This window comes from Monodelphis domestica, chromosome 4 (assembly GCF_027887165.1).
Source record: "Monodelphis domestica isolate mMonDom1 chromosome 4, mMonDom1.pri, whole genome shotgun sequence".
Lineage (NCBI taxonomy): Eukaryota > Metazoa > Chordata > Mammalia > Didelphimorphia > Didelphidae > Monodelphis > Monodelphis domestica.
The window spans coordinates 101,018,546-101,039,299 of record NC_077230.1 but is presented as its reverse complement, the minus strand read 5'-3'; the positions used below and the strand labels follow the sequence as shown (position 1 = coordinate 101,039,299).

The 20,754-nt window shown below is 37.8% G+C and overlaps 1 protein-coding gene across 2 annotated transcripts in view; it reads right to left on the bottom strand.

Annotated features, from left to right (window-relative positions):
* The window catches only part of MRAS (muscle RAS oncogene homolog), a 114,121-nt gene that overhangs the window by 52,631 nt on the left and 40,736 nt on the right, over positions 1 to 20,754 (bottom strand). The gene's annotated exons all lie outside the window — the stretch shown is intronic.

Here is a 20,754-nt window from a genome sequence, read left to right as displayed (position 1 = left end):
AAAAAGCTTTCAATGAACACACGTGTGCACGCATGCACACACACACACACACACACGCACACACACACCTCCATTTGCTCATTTAACAACTTCTACTTGATGTTTCCTGGTGATTACTTTGTAACATGAGAATGACTTGTAGCTCATTTGATTTTCTACTCTCTTCCCCAAGAAACAAAAACTACTGCAAAGTAGGGGGAGTCTTCTTTAAGCAAACCCAATATAGAACAATCCAAGATTCATTAAGAATACATACTGGGAGTCATTACTTTCTTTAGGAAAAGGCTCTCATGGTGACTATTCTGGGGACTGTGGGGAAATACAGAAGAAATTCATAATTGACTCAATTGATGCCTGTCCTTGAATTCATTTTGAGCTTCTATGGGGGAAATAAGGCCAACACTCATAAAAGCGCACATAAAAGGAGGACTTCTTCAAGGCAATCTGCAGAGCTCCAGACAAGTATGTGCATATAGTGAGTTCCCAGATGATTCTAAAGTGAATGGAGAGAACAGCTGGGGATAGCTAGCCATGGGAGTTTCTGTCTTTAATAAAGATTTATCTAAACTGATATATAGGAATGAATGATTTATTCATTGGTTTCAGGAGGAAACAAAATCCCGTGGATGATATGGGGGCAATTTGTTTTACAGCAACAACATTATATTAGGGAATATGTTACTGAATGGCCAAAACTCAGAGTACAAAAACTTAAAATAGGTACAGAGGTGGGAGGCTATGTAATTTTTAAGATGATAAATCCAGTTTCTCCTCCCATTACATTCTCCTTTCCCTGCTTTTGTAAAGAAGGGAATATAAATGTTATGCTGCCCCAAATCATATTCCCACAACTCTCTGTCTTCCCTATCCCTGCCTAAAGAACCCATCCTGGATTCTGCTATTCATGTGTTCTCCAGAGAGCCCGAGGCTACTACAGGTCAGTCCTAGAAAGTAAAAGAAAGTAATTAATAGCATCCATCCATCCATCTGCTTTCTCATTCCCACACAGTTGCCTGGCTTCAGTTGTATCTTTTGGACCAAAAATTGAAGGAAAAACAGGGTCTGGGGAAACAAATGACATGACCTTCCCCTTCTCAGCATCTTTTGTGTTTTACCAACCCTGCATATAGGGTAGCTGGATCATACAGTGGATAGAGTGCCAGGTCTGGAGTAAGGAAAATCTGAGGTCAAATATGACCTCAAATACTTACTAGCTGTACGACCTTGGCCAAGTCACTTAACCTGGTTTGCTACAGTTTCTTCAGCTATACAATGAACTGGAGAAGGAAATGTCAAACCACTTCTATATCTTAGTCAAGAAAACCCCACAAGGGGTCACACAGAGTCAGACACTCCTGACATGACTGAATGACAGTGATTACAGTCACATTAAAGAAATTTCTTCATTATGTCTGAAAACACATATGCATATGTAACTTATGTGTACGTAGAGGTATACATATCTTTTTTAATAACAAGCCCATCACTTCTCTGTCAGGAGGGGGATAATTTATTTTATCACTGGTCCTCTAGAATTGTGACTATTCATTTCATTGAAGGGAGTTCTTATGTTGGCTTTACAATGTTGTTTTTACACAATTTCTACTCATTTCACACAAACCTGATATTTCTCTGAAACAATCTCCTTTGTCATTTTTATGGTACAGTACTTTCCCATCACATTCAAATGCCATTTGCAGATAAAGAGAAAGACTGAGAGCAGAAAGTGATTTGCCCCCCAAAACAGGCAGGGGGTATTAGGTAATTTCTCAACTTAAAGGTCCAAAATGCCAGCACAGAGAATAATTCCTCCCACCTTGATTGGAGGTCAATAAATCAGGAAGCAAGACTAGAAGATAATAAAGAGTTTTGATAGTCACCAGCTGTTAGCCTGCCACCAGATGAATAGCAACAGCAATCCAACGAGAAAAAGTGTGTGTGTGTGTGTGTGTGTGTGTGGTTATAGAGTGCTGGTATATGTACACATGTATAGCCCATATGGCAAAGGTAGCAGAAGGGAAAAGTTCAAATTAACCTATCAAGTGGCTAAGTTTTGGGTGTTTTCCTTGGTTGGAAGATTGAGTAATAGCAACAGGAAATTAGGTGATTTTGCAAGGGAGAGTATCTTCACTTTGGGATGACTTGCTAGCTTTATAGTCTCCCAAGTTACCCTATATTGGGTTTATTCTGACAGATACATCCTCTTCGGAATTAATCACACCTAACCATCTTGGAGGGGAAGGAGAGTGTCTAGATGGGATCAGAGGTCTAACAGAGTGGAGGCTTTCCTGTTTAATAGTAACAAGGAACAAACCAGGGATATAAACCCGTGATCTCTTATTGCAGATTCACTACCTAGTGTGAAAGTGAGTGCTGTTCTTATAGCCACACAGAGAGTGGGGGAAGAAAAGAAATGGAGAGGGAGCTCCATAATCCTTTATTTTCTTTTCATACTGGAGTGAAGGGAAAAAACACAAGCAAATGTGATACAGTGGTCCTAACTGGATAAAATGCGGAAGAGGCATTGAAAAGCAACTGAAGAGAGGTACAATTTATCCTAGGAGATTTAAAAGAAGAGGGAGTGAAGAAGAGCTAGGAAGAAAGGTGGGTAAAATAGCAAGAATGAGCATAAAAGTATAATTATTAAGGAAACTTGGATGATAACAAATAGACTGGCCTTTTCCATGTTAATTCTTGGTCTCTAACGGCATTTCCACTGACCTTTACTTAGGAGATAAGAGATCTTATTTGTGAGATAATGCTACAAAAGAACAGGGTATATTAATCATCCCTCTTCCCCAGAGACTTGGCAAAAAAAAGAGAAATAAGGGCATCGCCACCATAAAATGGAATACGGCAGTGGAGGTTTGGGTGTTGTTTGTTTGTTATTAATTTGTTCTTTTCTTTAAAAAAAATTAGAACCAAATTTTCCAATGAAAATGTTGCAGTGAGTGAAGGGGTCGAACTTAGCAGCTGGTGGTTTTTATCTGAGCCATTTCCAGGAAAGCAAACAGGAATGCACTACACTTGACTTCAATAAACATCTTCTTCATGCCTATGTGCAGGGCAATGTGCTTGCTAGGTAATGAAGATAAAATGACAAAAACAGTCACTGCCCTGGGAAAGGAAGAGAAGGGAAGGATAGGGTCCTGACATATATTCTGAGCTTTTTTTTGGCCCAATCTCAAAGTAGTCATTTCCTTGAGAAGTGATGAAAAAAAATACCCATCTTTGGTCAAGACTTAGTTGGCCTAAGAGGCTAAGATTTGAATCCAAGACATAGCTTATTGGTGGATCGAGTACAAAATAAGCACACAGAGAGCCAGGTTTCTGACCAGCAGACCAGGCTGGCCAGTCCAGAGGCTGAATATCCCTTCCATGCTATTGCTAAAGAATCTTCCTTAAAACAACACCAACAACTTGTTAGATATTCATTCTTGTTCCTAAATATGCAATACTGTCCTGAGTCAGGTCCAACTTGCAACAGTAAGACCAGAAGGGAAAAAAAAAAACACCTTCAATAGGAGGTGGCATCTGAATTGTTCTTTGAAAGAAGTTAGAGATTCTACAAAACCAAGTATAGTCCACATATAAGGAATCACTTTGGTCAAAGCACTCTGAGGTAAGAGATGGATTGTCTATAGGGCAACGAACAGTTATCCAGCCAGTATATGGAAGGGGAGCGATGCCCAAAAAAGACCTGGAAAGGTAGAGAGGAACCCAGCTGAGGCACTGATGTGTCATCCTAGAGAAAATAGGGAGCCTCAGGAAATATTTTAGAAGGGAATTGACATGGCCATAGCTGTTTTGGGAATATCAATTTGGCCAGTTTGCAGAAGACAGATCAGAGAGAGAAGGGACTAGGGGCAGAAAGACCAAAAGAAGAAGGTATTGCACCAAACAAGTGAGAGGTGGTGTGTTGAACTGCAGCAGAGGTTGTATGAGGGGAGAGTGTAATATTTATTGGGAAAAGCGATGGAGATTGGAAAAATGGGAGTTGAAATCTAGAGAGCTGCAAAAATAGGACTGGCAAGGCTTTCTTCAATAAAGGAGAGCTAACTGCACATGAGTATATGTTTGCTTCATGAGTCCCAAGAAAACAAAAGGATAATAATGACTAGCATATTTGTGGTCCCTTCTACAAAAATAGTTTGCATTGCTAAATGATGGTTTCAAGAAGCTCATTCCTCTGGTATTCTGTGTCTGATTGCAGTTGTTCATTTGAGGAAAGAATTCAAATATAAGAACAGGCCATCCTGGAGGTCACTTAGAGTGACTATTAGCCTCATCTTGCTAACCATTTAGAGAATCAGAGATTCTCAGAATTAAAAATGATCTGCTTTATAAAGGATATAAACAGAGCCTTAAAGTACATCTAAGAAGTTCTACCAAACATCATATTGGGATGTCACAGTCAATTCATCTAAAAGCCCTAAATTGAGGGCAGCTGGGTAGCTCAGTGGATTGAGAGCCAGGCCTAGAGATGGGAGGTCCTAGGGTCAAATCTGGCCTCAGACACTTCCCAGTTGTGTGACCCTGGGCAAGTCACTTAACTCCCGTTGTCTAGCCCTTACTACTCTTCTTGCCTTGGAACCAATACACATTATTGATTGTAAGATGGAAGGTGAGGGGATAGATAGATAGATAGATAGATAGATAGATAGATAGATAGATAGATAGATAGATAGATAGATAAAAGCTCTATATTTATAGGCGATCAATTATCTAGGTCATTAGGGTCCTGGTGTTTCTTAAGAAGCCAGAAGAATATCTGAAAGAGCTTTGGATTTAGAGAATGAATGTCTGCTCTGCTACCAGTGTGTTCTTCAATAAGCTATATTGATTCTATTGGTATCCATCTCTTCATTTGTAAATGAATTGTAAAACTATTGTAAAATAGAATTGTAAAAAAATGAAAGTGTCAGAATGGATTATCTCTAAGGTCTCCTTGAGGTCTGGCATTCTATGATACTCATGCTAGCACTTAATAAAATGGGGGGGGGGGGAGTGAAACAAGAGAAGCAAGATGAAAATCAATATAAAAGCATATCTAAATAACACAAGAAGAAAGGACAGATATGAGAGAGATCCAGAGAGAAGTTAAATGATGGGAAACACAGAAAGTCAAGAAATTAAAGGATAAAAAGTAACAAAATGTGATGAAGTATGATAAAATAAGGAATGGCCTCAGTTAAGAAAATCATGGAGAAATGAAAGAGTTGAATGCATCTTAAAAAAACAAAACACCTCAGCAGTGAATGGCAAAACTCAAGGGAATGGAAAATAAAGAAAATCTATTGATGGACAAAATAGAAAAAGATAAATAAAGGAAAAATAGAATGAAGGCAAAAGAATGGAAATAATTTATATGAAAAAGCTAAAAAATAACTCAACTGGAAAAAGACTTGAAAACAATGTTGATGAAAAGGTTAGATGTATAGGGTAGAACTTGGAGTAAAAATCCTCTGAATTATAGCTGTTCTGCAAAGAAGAAAAGAATTGGATGACTTTATTTCAGGAAACACTGTAAGAAAAATTCCCAGAATTATCAAAAACAAGCAGTGCTCTCTAAATTGAAAGAATTCCCAGAAGACTAACAAAGAAAAAACTCAAATTTCAACTCACCTAGGTATAGCATCAGCAAATCTCTGATTTATAATGAAAAAGAAAAAAAAATCTTTCTAATAGTAAGATGAAAGCCATCAATTAACAAGAATGATCAATTAAGAGTATCTCAAAGGTTTTTCTTTTAAAAACAGAAATGACAGCATAAGTAAACTATGTAAATGCTAAAAACATGGGCCTAGATCCCAGAATCACTTTCTCAGCAATGTAAGCATTCAGGGTGAACAATTAAAACCACAAAGACCTCAAAAAATTTGTGAATTTACAAAAAATGTATAATTTAAAGGGCCTTTGAAACAGAGTTGAAGAAATAGCAAGAGTTTAGAAACTAATAAAATGGATACTTTTTGACAGTGATTAACTTCTTGTTGGATCTTCTATATTATGATTAAAAAAAAATAACCACAGTATTATACTAAGTGACTAACTGACACAATGTTCTAATCCCTTGGTAAATAAAACTCTTTATTTTTGGTAATGATGTATCAATTTTGAGAAAATCCTACTGAATCAATACAAAATGGCTGATAGATTTCTCTATCTAATATCCTACCAATCCCTCAAACTCAACTTGTCCAAAACTGAAACTCATCATCTTCCCCTCAAAATCTGTCATTCTTCCAAATTTCTTTAACTTTGTTCTGGCACCACCATCTTCCAAGTCATCCAGACTTGTAACCTCAGCTACCTTTTGATTTTTCTCTTTCTCATGCCCATTTGATCAATATTTTACCAAGTTCTGTGGATCTTCTTCACAATGTCTTTCACATCCATGCCTTTCTCTCCCCTACCAGATCCACTAAATTAATTCACACTCCCATCTCTTCTCACCTAGATTAGTATAATAGCCATTAAAACTCATTGTCCTTATCCGTAAGGTATCACCTCTCTCATTCAATCTTCACATTTCTGGTCAATTACTTATTTACCAATGCACTGATCTAATCAGAGAAGTCTTCTACTCAAAATCCTTCAGAGGCTCCCATTGCCAAATATATTATAAAATCTGGATCCTAGAATTGAAGGTCTTCTACAGAATGACTTGAACCTTCTGTTCCAGCTATATGTCATGTTGCTTTGTTTTTGGACTGCTCTGTTTCTATTAATAGCCTAGTCTCACCAATCTCCATGCATTTGCTTGAGCCAAAATTCATGCCTGGAATGGACTTCTTTCAATACAGTACTCCTGCACCACTCTGAGTGCTGAAGTTCCTCCTTTTCTACCTTACTATATTTATCAAGGACTTCTACAATTAAAAATATGATCTTTTTAAAAAATGTTCATTTTTTTAAAACCCTTATCTTCTGCCTTAGAATCAATACTAAGTATTGGTTCCAACACAGAAAGGCAGTAAGGGCTGGGCAATGGGGTTTAAGTGACTTGTCTAGGATCACATAGCTAGGAAGTATCTGAGGTCAGATTTGAACCCAGGACCTCCCGTCTCTAGACCTGACTCTAAATCCACCAAGTTACCCAGCTACCCCCTATATTCATGTTTTCAAATATTCTCTTTGTAGTTGAAAAACTACATCCCTTGCTTGATCTAAGTACTCTTCATTTAAAAACATAAACACACATGAAGGTACAACTAGATGTTATAATATCTGGTTGTATGTGTGTGTGTTTGTGTTTCTATATAGACATGTGTGTATACAAATACACCCAATTGTTGTAACATCTAGCATCATTAGCAACTCAGTCCATGCCCCAGAGCTCCCATCTCCCATGTACCCACAACAAATGACTGGGAAAATTCTACTTTCTATCCCTCATCCTCACATCACCCTCATGCCATGGCAGGGGCTATATTATAGAGACTTTCTAAATACAGAAGGTAAGTATGCTACTCAATTCTTGGCACTAGGCAACTGATTTGTAATTCTTATACCTTGCAAAGATATGACTAAAATAATTATAGGTGGATCCATGAATGAATATGAAATGCAAAAATCCTATGTAGCATGTTGGCAAGTGGAATAAAGGAGAAAATAATATTTTAAAAATATAGATTGTAGAACAGAAAATCCAAGCAGTATTTATACAATGAATGCCAAGGCACTTTAGTTTTTAAATATATAGGTACATACACATGTACATGAAAATTATAAACTTAGTAAGATTTGCCAATAGTTGCTGAAAATGCCTTGGAGAAGTAAACATCTACTTAGTTTAAAAATTCTAAAAAGTGTACTTTTCCTTTCATTTTACCAAATACCAAGTTACTCAGTTTTTCTGGGAGCTATTCTGACCACCCATAATTCTAATGTGAAATTCCCCTCTGTTGCTATCCTTTGGTTGACAATCTCCAATTTATTCTGTTGATATTTTGTCTACAAAATATTGTTGCTTTCTTAGAAGGCCGTGAGCTCCTTGAGAACAGGGATTGCTTTTTGTATCACTTTCTTGTATTACTAGTGCTTCTCATGGTGCCTGGCTCCTAGTAGCAGTTTAATAAATATTTGTTGACAAATTAATAATAATTAAGGGGAGCAGACAGTTATAATTTTGTCCCTCTCTCCAAGGAAAGCACCTCTGATCCCAGCATCCTGTTTTGCCTTCTGGCAGGTATTAAAGTCTCTTCTGGAGAAGGATGAGGAGAAGAGAAATCCAATCTTGTGACCCGATGAGCCCTTGCTAGATTTACAATAAATTTTTGTTTTATAAAACCAAAATTACAAAATGCTGGGAAAATATTATTGGTGGAAATTAGATAACAGTATCATAAAGAATAAGCTCAAGTCAATATTTAATACTTTGTGCTATCATAAATTTCAACTGTCTTAACGATCTATATTTTTCAAGGGGGATGGATATAACCATTTCAATCACGTATAAAAAAAAATAAATGGAAGATATTTCTTTTATGCTAGAGATAAAACATGCTGATTTAGTTATGTAAAAACAAAAAAAATTTACAAAACAAAAAGCAAAGTATCCAAATAAAAAAGAAAATAATTTGTGGGAAAAACATCTTGCAACATATATATTTGGTAAAAACTTGAAATACAAAATCTATGAGGAACTGAAAGAAATTTATGACATATTACACATCCCCAAATGATTGAAGGATATAAAAATAAAACTTTAGGGATGAAACTGAAACTTAAGAAATGCATATTGATTAATTGAATTCTTAATAATTACTTGAATTTGTAAATTTATAAAAAATATTCAGAAAAATACAAATTAAAATAACATTTAGGTATCTTCAACTTATAAACTTTGAAATAATAGTCAAAAATTGATTATTAGCAGTTCTATGGGGAAACATACCCAAGCCATTATTAAGTGTCTTTGTACTTAACACAGTCCCAGGCACATAGCAGGCACTTAATAAATGTTAATGAATTGATTGGTAGAAATTTAAACTACTGTTATCATTTGGGGGGGAAAACTGGTAACAGGCAATAAGGGTTGCAATAATGATTATATACTTTGACTCGATGTACCTACTGGTAGTATTATATTCAAAACATGCTATTCTTAAAAAAAAAAAACAACCAACAACTACCTTACTTTCCATCGTAGAGTCAACATTATGTATTGATTCCAAGGCAAAAGAGCATTAAGGACTAGGCAATGGGGGTTAAGTGACTTGTACAGGGTCACCCAGCTAGGAAGTGTGAATCTGAGGCCAAATTTGAACCAAGGACCTCCTGTCTCTAGGCCCAGCTCTCAATCCACTGAGTCACCTTGTTATGTTACAAAAAGGATAAAAACAATGAACTAGAATGGAAAGAGCACTGGATTTGGACCCTGGTTCAACTCCTGCCTCTCTTGCTGACAAGTGTGTGACCTTGAACAAGTTGTCTAACCTGTCTAGGCTTCAGTTCCCCAACTGTCAAACGAGAGAGTTGACTTAGATGACCTCTAAAATCCCTTTAAGCTCTGAATCTACGATCCTATAAACTATGTGGCAAAAGAACTCAAAACCACCTGATTTAAAATTTTTTTTTATTTTTTTAAAACCCCTACCTTCTGTCTTAGAATCAATACTGTGTATTGGTTCTAAGGCAGAAGAATGGTCAGGGCTAGGCAATAGGAGTCAAGTGACTAGCCCAGGGTCACATAGCTAGGAAGTATCTGAGGTCATATTTGAACCCAGGACCTCCCATTTCTAGGACTGGCTCTCAATCTACTGAGTCACCCAGCTGACCCCTCACCTGATTTTTGCTAGCAAAAAACTAGAACTAACCTGAATGTCCAATTACTAGGGAACAGCAGAATATGTTGGTGTTTTAATATGATAGAACCATATCTTAAAGTGATAAATATTGAAGGATGGGAAGACAAAAGTGATGAAGGGTGAAGAAATCAGAATTAAGAGGGCACACACAGTGACTACAACTATTAAAAACGGTCAACTCCCATATGATGACAAAATATAATAACAAGCAAACTTTACAAGTTCAGGAATTGAAAAGAAACCAGCAGACACTGAGTAATGTTATGCTTATTTTAACAGGTTTTAGCTTTTTCTTTAATCAAATGGAAAGAGCTCAGGGATTTTGGGGGAGGGATTGTTTTATTTGGGATTTTATTCCTTATTTTATTTATATGATTCATGTTTGTCATGCTCGTTATTAAGTTTATACACAAATGATTCTTAAAGGACAAACAAAAGTCAGTTTTTGGAACACTGTACAATCACTCTCTTACTTCTGATATTGGTCTAAGAGTGAAGCCATTTATAAGAGACTAGAAACGGTTTCCTAAAAGGGTCAGTGTTACTTTTAGAATAAACCATTTAAAAAAAGCTCTATAGAAAACTTCAGAGAAATAGATGGCATGGCCATAATATCAAACAATTTGGCACTTAGATATATGGCCAGCTGTATACTGGTAACTTTAACAAATAGCTCTCAAAAGAAAAAAAAAAAGGATACGTGGCACTTTCTTTTTTCCATTTATCCTCCACTGTTAATGTCTCCGCACTCTCCTAAATCTAAACTATCAAAGAAACAGTAAGTCAAGCCCTGGTTTGTAGCATTTGCCTATTTCCAAGATGTAGACATTCACACTGCAAAGCTGGCTTCAGGAAACCACAGTTAGGACCCCCTCAATCCCCCCCCCCCGATTCTTTTACCTTTACTGTGCATAGGTGTATCCTTTTATATAAGAGCAGTGAAAGTGCCCAGTACAGACTTGAGCATATAGCTGAAGTGATAATAATCATGTAACCTGTTAAAGCATTTAATAAATATTTCTATTAAATAAAAGATGCATTCAGTGGTTCAACTATTTTTCTTCCTAAGTCAAGAATACGGAGCAGGTGATCTCCAGAAATTAGAAGGCTTTGTGGTCCTAGAATTTCATGATTCCAAATAGAACTTTGGGGTCTTCCCTGACCTTGAGCTTTTCTCACTGTGTCCTCCCTCTGACTCCTATATATATGCCTTTTGATTCGCCCTCCCATGTACCAGGCACTGGGCTGGGGATAGCAAATCAGAAATTAAACAATCTCTGTTAGGAGTTTATAGCCTATCAGGTAAAACAATATATGTACATATATAGATGAATACAAATTATATGCAAAATAAATTTCTTCTCAAAGGATATGTTGGAACAAGTGTATTGGCACACTTCACCTAAAGTTTCCTGATGGGCATCATTTCAAATTAATCCAAAGGGCATTAAGTACCAGCTTTATGCAAGGCACTGCATTAGGGAATGGGGCTATATAAAAAATAGTCCCTGCCCCCAAAGAGCCTCCATTCCACTGTCTTCTAACATTGTCATTAACACATTATAATTAAAACCCACCAGAAGTCAAGAAACAAAACTTGAATGTCATTCAGTTGATGGCCCTTGAAAAACATTACTTTTTAATTCAATGATCATTTATTGAGTGCTGTGTAGGTGCAAAGCCATGTGAAAGCAAATGGTTTGGGTATGTTTCTGGGCTTGGGGTTTCACATCTGTAAAATGAGCAAGGTAGACTAGATAACCTCTAAGGAAGTGATGATGACCCTTTTGGAACCTTCTAGGGACCCTGTGCCCATGTCCTGCCCCTCCAGACTGCATGCAGTGCCCTGCCCCCTGCATTGGGGGAGACAGAGGCCAGGCTCCTAGCTGGCACATGCCAGGGTGAAGCTACCTCCTCTGGCCACAGAGACTTGTGCCCCTACACTCAAGGGGTGGGCTGGGGTGGGAGGTCTTTGTGTGCCATCTTTGGCAAGTATGCCATAGGTTCACCATCACGGCTCTAAGGTACCTCCCAGCTCTAACACTTAAGATCTGATGATCCTTCAGCATTCATTGTTCACCCAACACTTTGTTTTCCTGGAATCAAGTGATCAACCAAGGTGGAGTTGTTAAATAATTGCAATATACTAAGTACTAAGTATTGGAGATTCAAAGAAAGGTCACAGTCCCTTTCCTCATATTCATTCATATATATAAACATATACACATATAGTCTAATATTTTATTATTCTCTTTGATATAGTCTAACACATATATTCTAACTTTATATTACATCTGTCATATGTAATATAATAGAAATCTTATATTTATACATTATTTGATTTCTATTATATTAATACATACACACACACAAAACCCACAGCTAGAAGGTGTCCTGGGCTTGCAGTCAGGATGACTCCTTTTCCTGAGTTCCAATCTGGTCTCAGATATTTCCTAGCTGTGTGACTCTGGGCAAGTCACTTAACCTTATTGGTTTTAGTTTCCTCATCTGTAAAATGAGCTGGAGAAGAAAATGGCAAGCTGTTCCAATATCTTTGCCAAGAAAACCCCAAATGGGGTCACAAAGAGTCTGACATGATTAAAATCACTGAACAATGGCAACAACTATATATTAGATAGAAAACGGTTGTGCACTAGCTGGAATGGGATGGAAGGGAGGACCAGCAGGCAGGGAGGAAGCTAGGAAATGCCTCAAGTAGAAGACTGGGTTTGACCCTGCAACTGCAAATGATTAAAGATAGTGGTTCCCTTGAGTCCTGGAGTTCTGAGAGGTAGGAAGGCTAATGCTGGTTGGGTATCAGCAGTTTACTCTAAGCCCAGCAAGTCAAAGCTTAGGAGTCAAGAAGCTCTGAGGCTAGACCCGAGTGGCTACTGTATGTTGAGCCTGAACTAAAGGGCCTCCTCCCTACCCTTTCCCACAAAAGGCTGGAGGTTGGGGGAGTGGGGGAGGGCTGAGCTGATTCTTCAAAGAAGCCAGGAGGGGGAAGTGAGATGGGAGAACATTTCAGGCAGAGGGGACAGCCAGTGAAAGGGCAATGATTCTTCGGAGATTGAAGGTTTTGTGAGAGGAATACCAAGTTAGGCTGGGTATGCCTGTACTAGCAATTGCTTTGCACTGGGACATTTGCTAGGGGGTCTGCTTCTTGGAGAGCAGATTCTGAAACGTTTTTGTCTCCCCAAAAGTGGGTGGTGCTAGCAACCTGGATCTCCAGCTCCTCGGACATCTTTCCTTCTAATCTTGCTTCCTTTTTCCATTGCTAATACAGTTATTTTTTTATGATCTTCCCATCCCAGCTTGAACTGTTCTCCTGACCTCTCCCACAAGCACACGAGAAAGAAAGCGATGATCTCACATCCTTAAAGGCTCTGCTGATTTGGGCATTTTTTTTCAAATTGGATTTCCAACAACCCTGCAAATACTCTGCCAAACATTTCATGACCTGGTATTAAGATTGGCTTTCTATAAAGACCATTGAAATGAAATCCTGTGGATTACTGAAGATGGCCAGGCTAGTAGGATGGAAAGGAAGGAAAATTAGGGGGTACCTCATGAAGCAATGGAAAGGCTCCGGTAGAGATTTCCTGCTAGAAAATGGGAAGCAATTATGGGAAGGAACTCGATAAGTCTGAAGATGATGAAGCTGGCACCTCTGCCAGGAGTTACAACTAGCCAGCTGTATTTAGAGGAATCAAACTGAGGGAATGGAAACTGACACACAGCTGTTTAACATTCTGCCAAAGACCACTGTTTGCTCAGGCTAACCTATAGTTAATGATGAGCAGAGAGGAAGTATAGGGTGAAAATGTGGACAAAAAGCATCAAACAACCTTACTCCGAGAAGGGAGCCAAGGGCCTTAACCAGTTTACCAAAGGTTGTCGTGATCCCCAAAAAGGTAAGAACTCCTGTACTAGAGTGTCTTAAAGGCCCTTCTACCCCTAAGAAGTCTATGATTCATGAATTACAGGTCATCACCTTAACTAAAATATGAATGACATTATAAGGCGTAGAAACTGTGCCTGTCTCAATCCATTAAAGAGGATTGAATTTAACCTTTTTCTTTCTTTAAGTAAGTCTACAGTTAAAATGATTGCTATTATACTCCCTGATCCTACCTCCAATGACAGTAATAACAGAAAAAAAAATCTGTCACCTTAGTTATACCCAGAGATCTCTTGAGCTAAATGCTAAGGGCAGAGTACTGTGAAGTGAATGCAATGGATGCCAGGAGCTGTTAGACAACCCAGTTCATGTGCCTTTTCCATCAATAATGAAATGACTTGACATTTTTATTATTTTAGATTTATTGAGCACTATTATCAGAGCTTTATGCCATTAGCAAAAGCAGCTGTCAAATTCAGGTCAACTCCAATTTGAATTTCCATTCAGGTCAATTTCCAACTCAAGAAACTGATATATTGGGGAAGTATTGAGTTTTGCTATTAGAATGCTCACACAGATTCATTTTTCCAGGTTATCCTTCCTTCTTCGTGCCCCTTCCCCAACCTAGATGTTTGTTTCTTGCCTTGGAGAGGTGTCAAAAATCATTGAGGTCCCAAATGGGCATGATGAAAACCTCTGAGGCAAAAGAGCAAAATGGGCTTTCGGACCCTGATCCACAGCATTATGTCCCAGCTTTCCCATATCCCCTCTAAGTTTTGTCATTTTTCTTTTCTGTCATTATAACCATTCTGAAAGGTGTGTGGATGGTATCTCCATGCTGTTTCAATTTTCATTTCTCTAAATAATAAAGATTTAGAGCATTTTTGCATGACTATAGCTTTAATTATTTTGTCTGAGAAATATCCTTTGACCATTTATCAATTGGGGAATGAGTTGTATTCTTATATATTCAACTTGTTTCTCTATGTATTTAAGAAATGAGGCCTTTGTTAGAAAGAGGTTTAAAAAATTTGAACCATTATGATTACTGTGTATTACTCTACATCCTATTTACTTCTGTTTAGTTTCTAACCTCTATCTCCCTCAATTTGCCCTCTTTTCTATCAGCCCTACTCCCCTTAGCTTATCTCCCTCCCCTCCTGCTTTCCCGTAGCTTATGATGGGGTTCTATGCCCAGTTAATTCTATATGTTCTTCCTTCATTGAGCCAATTCTTTTTTTTAAAACCCTTACCTTCTGTTTTACAATCAATACAGTGTATTGATTCCAAGGCAGAAGAGTGGTTAAGTGGCAATGGAGGTTAAGTGACTTGTCCAGGGTCACGCAGCTAGGAAGTGTCTGAGGCCAGATTTGAACCTAGGACTTCCCATCTCTTGGCCTGGCTCTCCCCCATTGAGCCAATTCTGATGAGAGTAAGGCTCACATGCTCTCCTCCCCACCTCTCTAATTCCTCCCCTCCACTATGAATGCTCTTTCACGTCTCTTTTATATGTAATCATTTGCCCCATTCTATTTTCCCCTTCCCCTTCCTCCCAAAGCATTCCTTTTTCTCAAGTCTTAAGTTAATGTAATTTTTAATATAATCCCATTATAGTCAGCCACCCCCTTGCCCTCTGTCTATGTATACTCCTTTTAACTGCCCTAATAATGACAAAGTTCTTTGGTGTTACATGTATCATCTCCCCATGTAGGGATGAACACAGTTTAACCTTATTGAATGTTGTTTGATATCTCTTTCCTTTTTATCTCTTTATGATTCTCTTAAGTCTTGTATTTGAAAGTAAAATTTTCCATTTTGCTCTGGGCTTTTTATCAGGAATGTTTGAAAATCCTCTATTTCATTGAGTACCCATTTTCCCCCCAAAGGATTATGTTCAGTTTGCTGGGTTGATGATTCTTGGTTGAAGTCCTAGATCCTTTGCCCTCTGGAGTGTCATATTCCAGACCCTCTAATTCTTTATATAGAAGCTACTAAGTTTTGTGTTATCCTGATTGTGTTTCCAGGATATTTGATTGGGGGGGGGGGGCTACTTGCAATAATTTCTCCTTTACCTGGGAGTTTTAGAATTTGGCTATAATATTCCTGGGGAGTTATCCTTTTGGGATCTCTATCAGGAATTGATCAGTGAATTCTTCAACTTCTATTTTATCTTTTGGTTCTAAAATATCATGGCAAATTTCCCTTGATTTCTTAAAAGTGATATCTAAGCTCTTATTTTTTTAATCATGTTTTTCAAGTAGTCCAATAATTCTTAAATTATCTCTATTGGATTTATTTTTCACGTCAATTGTTTTCCCCATGAAATGTTTCATATTTTCTTCTCTTTAATTCTGACTTTATTTGATTATTTCTTTTAATTCCAATTTTTCATTTTCTTGATTGTGCTTTTGTACCTATTTTTCCATTTGGCCAATTCTAGTTTTTAAAGGATTCTTTTCCTCAGTGTATCTGTGTTCCTCTTTTTCCAAGGGGCTGATTCTGTCTTTCAAGAAGTTTTTCTCTTAAGAGTATTTGTATATGTCTTTTTTTCATTTGGTCAGTTCTGCTAAATTATTTACTTCTTTGGATTTTTTTCAACAACTGACCTATTCTGTTTTTTAAGATTAATTTCTTCAGTATTTTTTGTGCCTCCTTTATCAAGCTGTTGCCTCTTTTTTTCATGATTTTCTTGCATCATTCATTTATTTTCCCAATTTTTTCTACCTCTTGTTTTATTTTTAAAATTCTTTTTGAGTTCCTCTATTAATTCTTTTTGAACTTGAGAGGAATTCCTGTTTTTATTGGAGACTTTGGATACAGCAGTATTGACTTCATTGTCTTTTTCCTTGTTTGAGTCTACCCTGTCCCCAAAATAACTTTCTATGTTGAATTTCTTTTTTAAATTATTTGCTCATTTTCCTGCCTTTTTTTTCTTTTAGTTTAAAAAACTGTTACAGTTGGGCTCTGTAACTGTGGTAAAGGGGATACTGCACCAAGCTTTAGGTGCTTTGTGTAACTTCCTAAAGACCTTGCCCTGGAAATCTATCTGTTTTCAGTTTTTCCCAGGTGGTGTGATGTTAGGGGAGGTGGGTTGAATACTCACATGGTCTGTACTCTGGTGTGTGAGTAACCCCAAGCACTGTTTTAGCCCTTGGAACTGTGACCAGGGTCCCTTGTTCCTCTGTGGCTGCAAGTGCTTGGGTTTGCTGATGCTCCTCCTCACCCTGTGACTATGCTCCAAGACTATGACCTGGTTCCTCATTTGGGCAATGTGACAAGAGTTTAGCATCAGCTAAGAGCCAGCAAAGGGACCCCTGTAATATCCTGAGCAGCTGTCTGACCTTCTTACAATCTGTGGCTGAGAGTTCTGGAAGCCTTGGCTGCTGCTTCAGCTGTGTCCAAAGTCTATTGCTTTGGTGGGGTGGGGTGTGTGGGGGAACAGCACTTCCTCCACCCAGGCATACTAGATCCTTTGTACTGGCCTTGTTTTAAGCTGAGAAATTACTTCACCATGTCTTTTTGTGGGTTGTGTTCATCCAGAATTTCTTTTGAGGCTTTTTTGGAGTATAATTTGGCAGAAATCAGATGGGTCCCTGTATCTTCACCATCTTGGCATCCATACATTTCTAAATAGGGACAAGCCTCATCTTTACTATCTGCTTCAGTTCTAGCTGGAAAAAGTCTGATAATGTGACTCTTTTAGCTAATTAGCTCTTCCAAATATCTGAAACAAAGGCTTAATCATTGGGATTCCACATATACTTAGTGGGATCAGTAAAAAAATTCCTCAGGAAATACTTATTAACTATATGTTATTTTTCAATAAGTATGTTAGTTCAGAGGCCCTGGTTTTAAAACCTAGTTCTGACACTACTTGGGTGACATTGGATAAATATTCAACTTCCCTGGGCCTTGATATCCTCATCTCCAAAATGGGCACAGTGGACTGGATAACATTAAAGTTCCCTTCTGGCTTCATAGCTATAATTTAGGATGTTCTACATGTCTGGAATACACTCTGTTCTCATCTCCGCCTTTTAAAATCTCCAGCTTTGTACTATAAAGAAGTAATAATCAAAACAATCTGGTACTAGCTAAGAAATTGGTGGATCAATGGAATAAATTAGGAATAAAAGACTTAGCAACCCCATATTTGATAAACCTAATGATTTCTGCTTTGGGGTTAAGAACTCAGTAAATTGGCAAAAACTGCTAAGAAAACTAGAAAACAGTATAGCAGAAACTAGATATAGAACAATATCACATACCCTATTCCAGAGATGGTGAACCTTTTAGAGATGGAGTGCCAGGACCCACCCCTACCTACCCCCCAGATGAAGTCCCCACCCCCACCTGTACCAAGTGCTATGCCCCTCATCCCCACCAAGCATGCCTCATCCCACAAAGGAGAAGGAGAAAGCACTCCCATTAGGCTGCTGGACAGAGGGTTAGGTGAAGTAAAAAAAAATGTCCTTTGGCATGGTGGAGAGGGGGAGACAAGCAGCCCTGCCTGAGTCTCTCTGCCTTTCTAGAAATGAACTCTAGGGGGTTGAGGGGTGGCTGCGTGCCATCTTTGGCACCCATGCCATGGGTTCCCCATCGTTGCCCTATTCCAAGATAAGGTCAAAATGGGTATATGATTTAGTCATAAAGGGTAATACCATAAGTAAATTAAGGGAATATAGAATAGTTTGCCTGTAAGATCTATGGAGAAGGGAAGAATTTATGATCAAACAAGATGGAGGACAGTATAAAATGTAAAATGAATGATTTTGACTTTATTAAATTAAATTTTGTACAAACAAAACCAATGTAACTAAGATTAAAAGGGAAACAACAAACTGGCAAAAATTCATAAATTTCTTCAATAAAGGTCTCATTTCTAAAATCTATAAAGAAATAAGTCAAATTTACAAAAATAAAAACCATTCCCCAATTGACAACGTGTCAAAGGACATGAAAAAGCAGTTTTCAGATGAAGAAATCAAAGCTATCAATAATCATATAAAAATGTTCCAAATTGCTCTTGATGAAAGAAATACAAATTAAAACAACTCTGAAGTGCCACCTCACACCTATCAAATTGGTCACTATGGCAGAAAAGGAATATGATCAATGTTGGAGGGTGTGTGGCAAAATTGGGACACTAATGCAGAGTTGGTGGAGTTGTGAAAACTGATCCAACCATTCTGGAGGGCCATTTGATTATATACTCCAAGGGCCATAAAACAATGCATATCCTTTGATCTAGTAATACCCCTACTAGGTCTGTATCACAAAGAGATTTTAAAAAGTGAGGAAAAGGACCTATTTGTACAAAAATATTTATAGCAGCCCTTTTTGTGGCAGCAAAGAATTGGAAATTAATGGGATGTCCTTCAATTGAGGGATGGCTGAACTAATTGTGTTATATGATGGTAATGGAATACTATTATGCTATAAGAAAGGATGAACAAAATGATTTCAGAAAGAGATGGAAAGACTTACATGAAATCATGCAGAGTGAAAAAAAGCAGTACAGAAACAGTATTATTATACACAATAACAGCAATATTGTGGGATGATCAACTGAAAGACTTTGCTACTCTCAGCAATACTGGACAATTCTGAAGAATTGATGACAAAGAATGCTATCCATCTCCAGAGAAGGAATTGTTGGAATTGGAATGCAGATCAAAGCATACTATTTTTCACTTTAATGTATTTGGGAGTTCTGGTTTGATATGATTATTCTCTTACAAAAATGAATATGGAAGTGTGTTTTGCATAATAATACATGTGTGACCCAGAATAAATTGCTTACCATCTCCTGAAAGGGGGAGGAAAGGGAGAGAGGGTGGGAGACAATTTGGATCATATTAACTTCAGATAACTTATATGGAAAATTGCTGTTACATGTAATTGGTAAAAATAAAATATCTTTGCCAAAAAATCCCCCAAACTCCAGTTTTCTTTCAATTTTAGCTCTCATGACCCCTTAATGCCTTTCCTGATCCACCCTAGCTACTAGGGCCTTTTTCCTTTTCCATTATCTGGAATTTATTGTTGTCTTCTCCCCTCTCCTGTATCCTCAAGCACTGAGCAAACTGTCTGGCACATAATAGGTATTTAATGTATGCTGTTATTTAATTGATCCCATGCTCTTATTATTCAACATATTTATTATATAGCAAACAATATTAGGCAATTAAGTAGTGAAGTGGATAGACTGGCATGTCTGTAGTCAAGAACTCATCTTCCTGAGTTCAAATCTGGCCTCATACACTTACTTGCTATTAGACTGTGGACATGTCGCTTAACCCTATTTGCCTCTGTCTGCCTCTGTTCCTCACCTGTAAAATGAATTGGAGGGGAGTAACTAGGTGGCTCAGTTGACTGAGAGCTAGACCTAGAAATGGAAGGTCCTGGTTTCAAGTGTGGCCTCCCACATTTCCTAGCTGTGTGACCCTGGGCAAGTCACTTAATCCTAGCCCTTAGCATTCTTCTGCCTAGAAACCAATACCTAGTATGGATTCCAAAATGGAAGATAAGGGTGTAAAAATAGTTTTCAAATGAAAAACAAAGGAATTGGAGAGGGAAATGGCAAACCACTCTAGTATGTTTGACAAGAAAACAAATGGGGTCACAAAGAGTTGGATACAACTGAAAAAAGAATGACTGATTACAAAGATGAATAACGCCTAGTTAGTGCCTTCCAAAAACTTGGCATCCAATTGGTTGAAGGTTTAGATGTTAGATACATATATGTCATACATATAGATATAATATACACTTCAATACTCTAAGACCTGGATACAAATAACTTTGATAATGGGGCAGAATGTGGTATGTACAAAATTTGAGGAGGGAGATGACCCCATCCCTCAGGTGGGAAATTAGAGGAGGGGAAATCAGGCAAAGCTTCAGGGAGGAGGCAGCAGCTAAGCTGATCATTGAAATATGGGAGGGCATCTATTCTAGTCAAAAGAGACACATAACTGCACACACAAGGCTACAGAAAAAGGGGAAGGCAAAAGGAAAACAGGGAATGGTAAATAATAC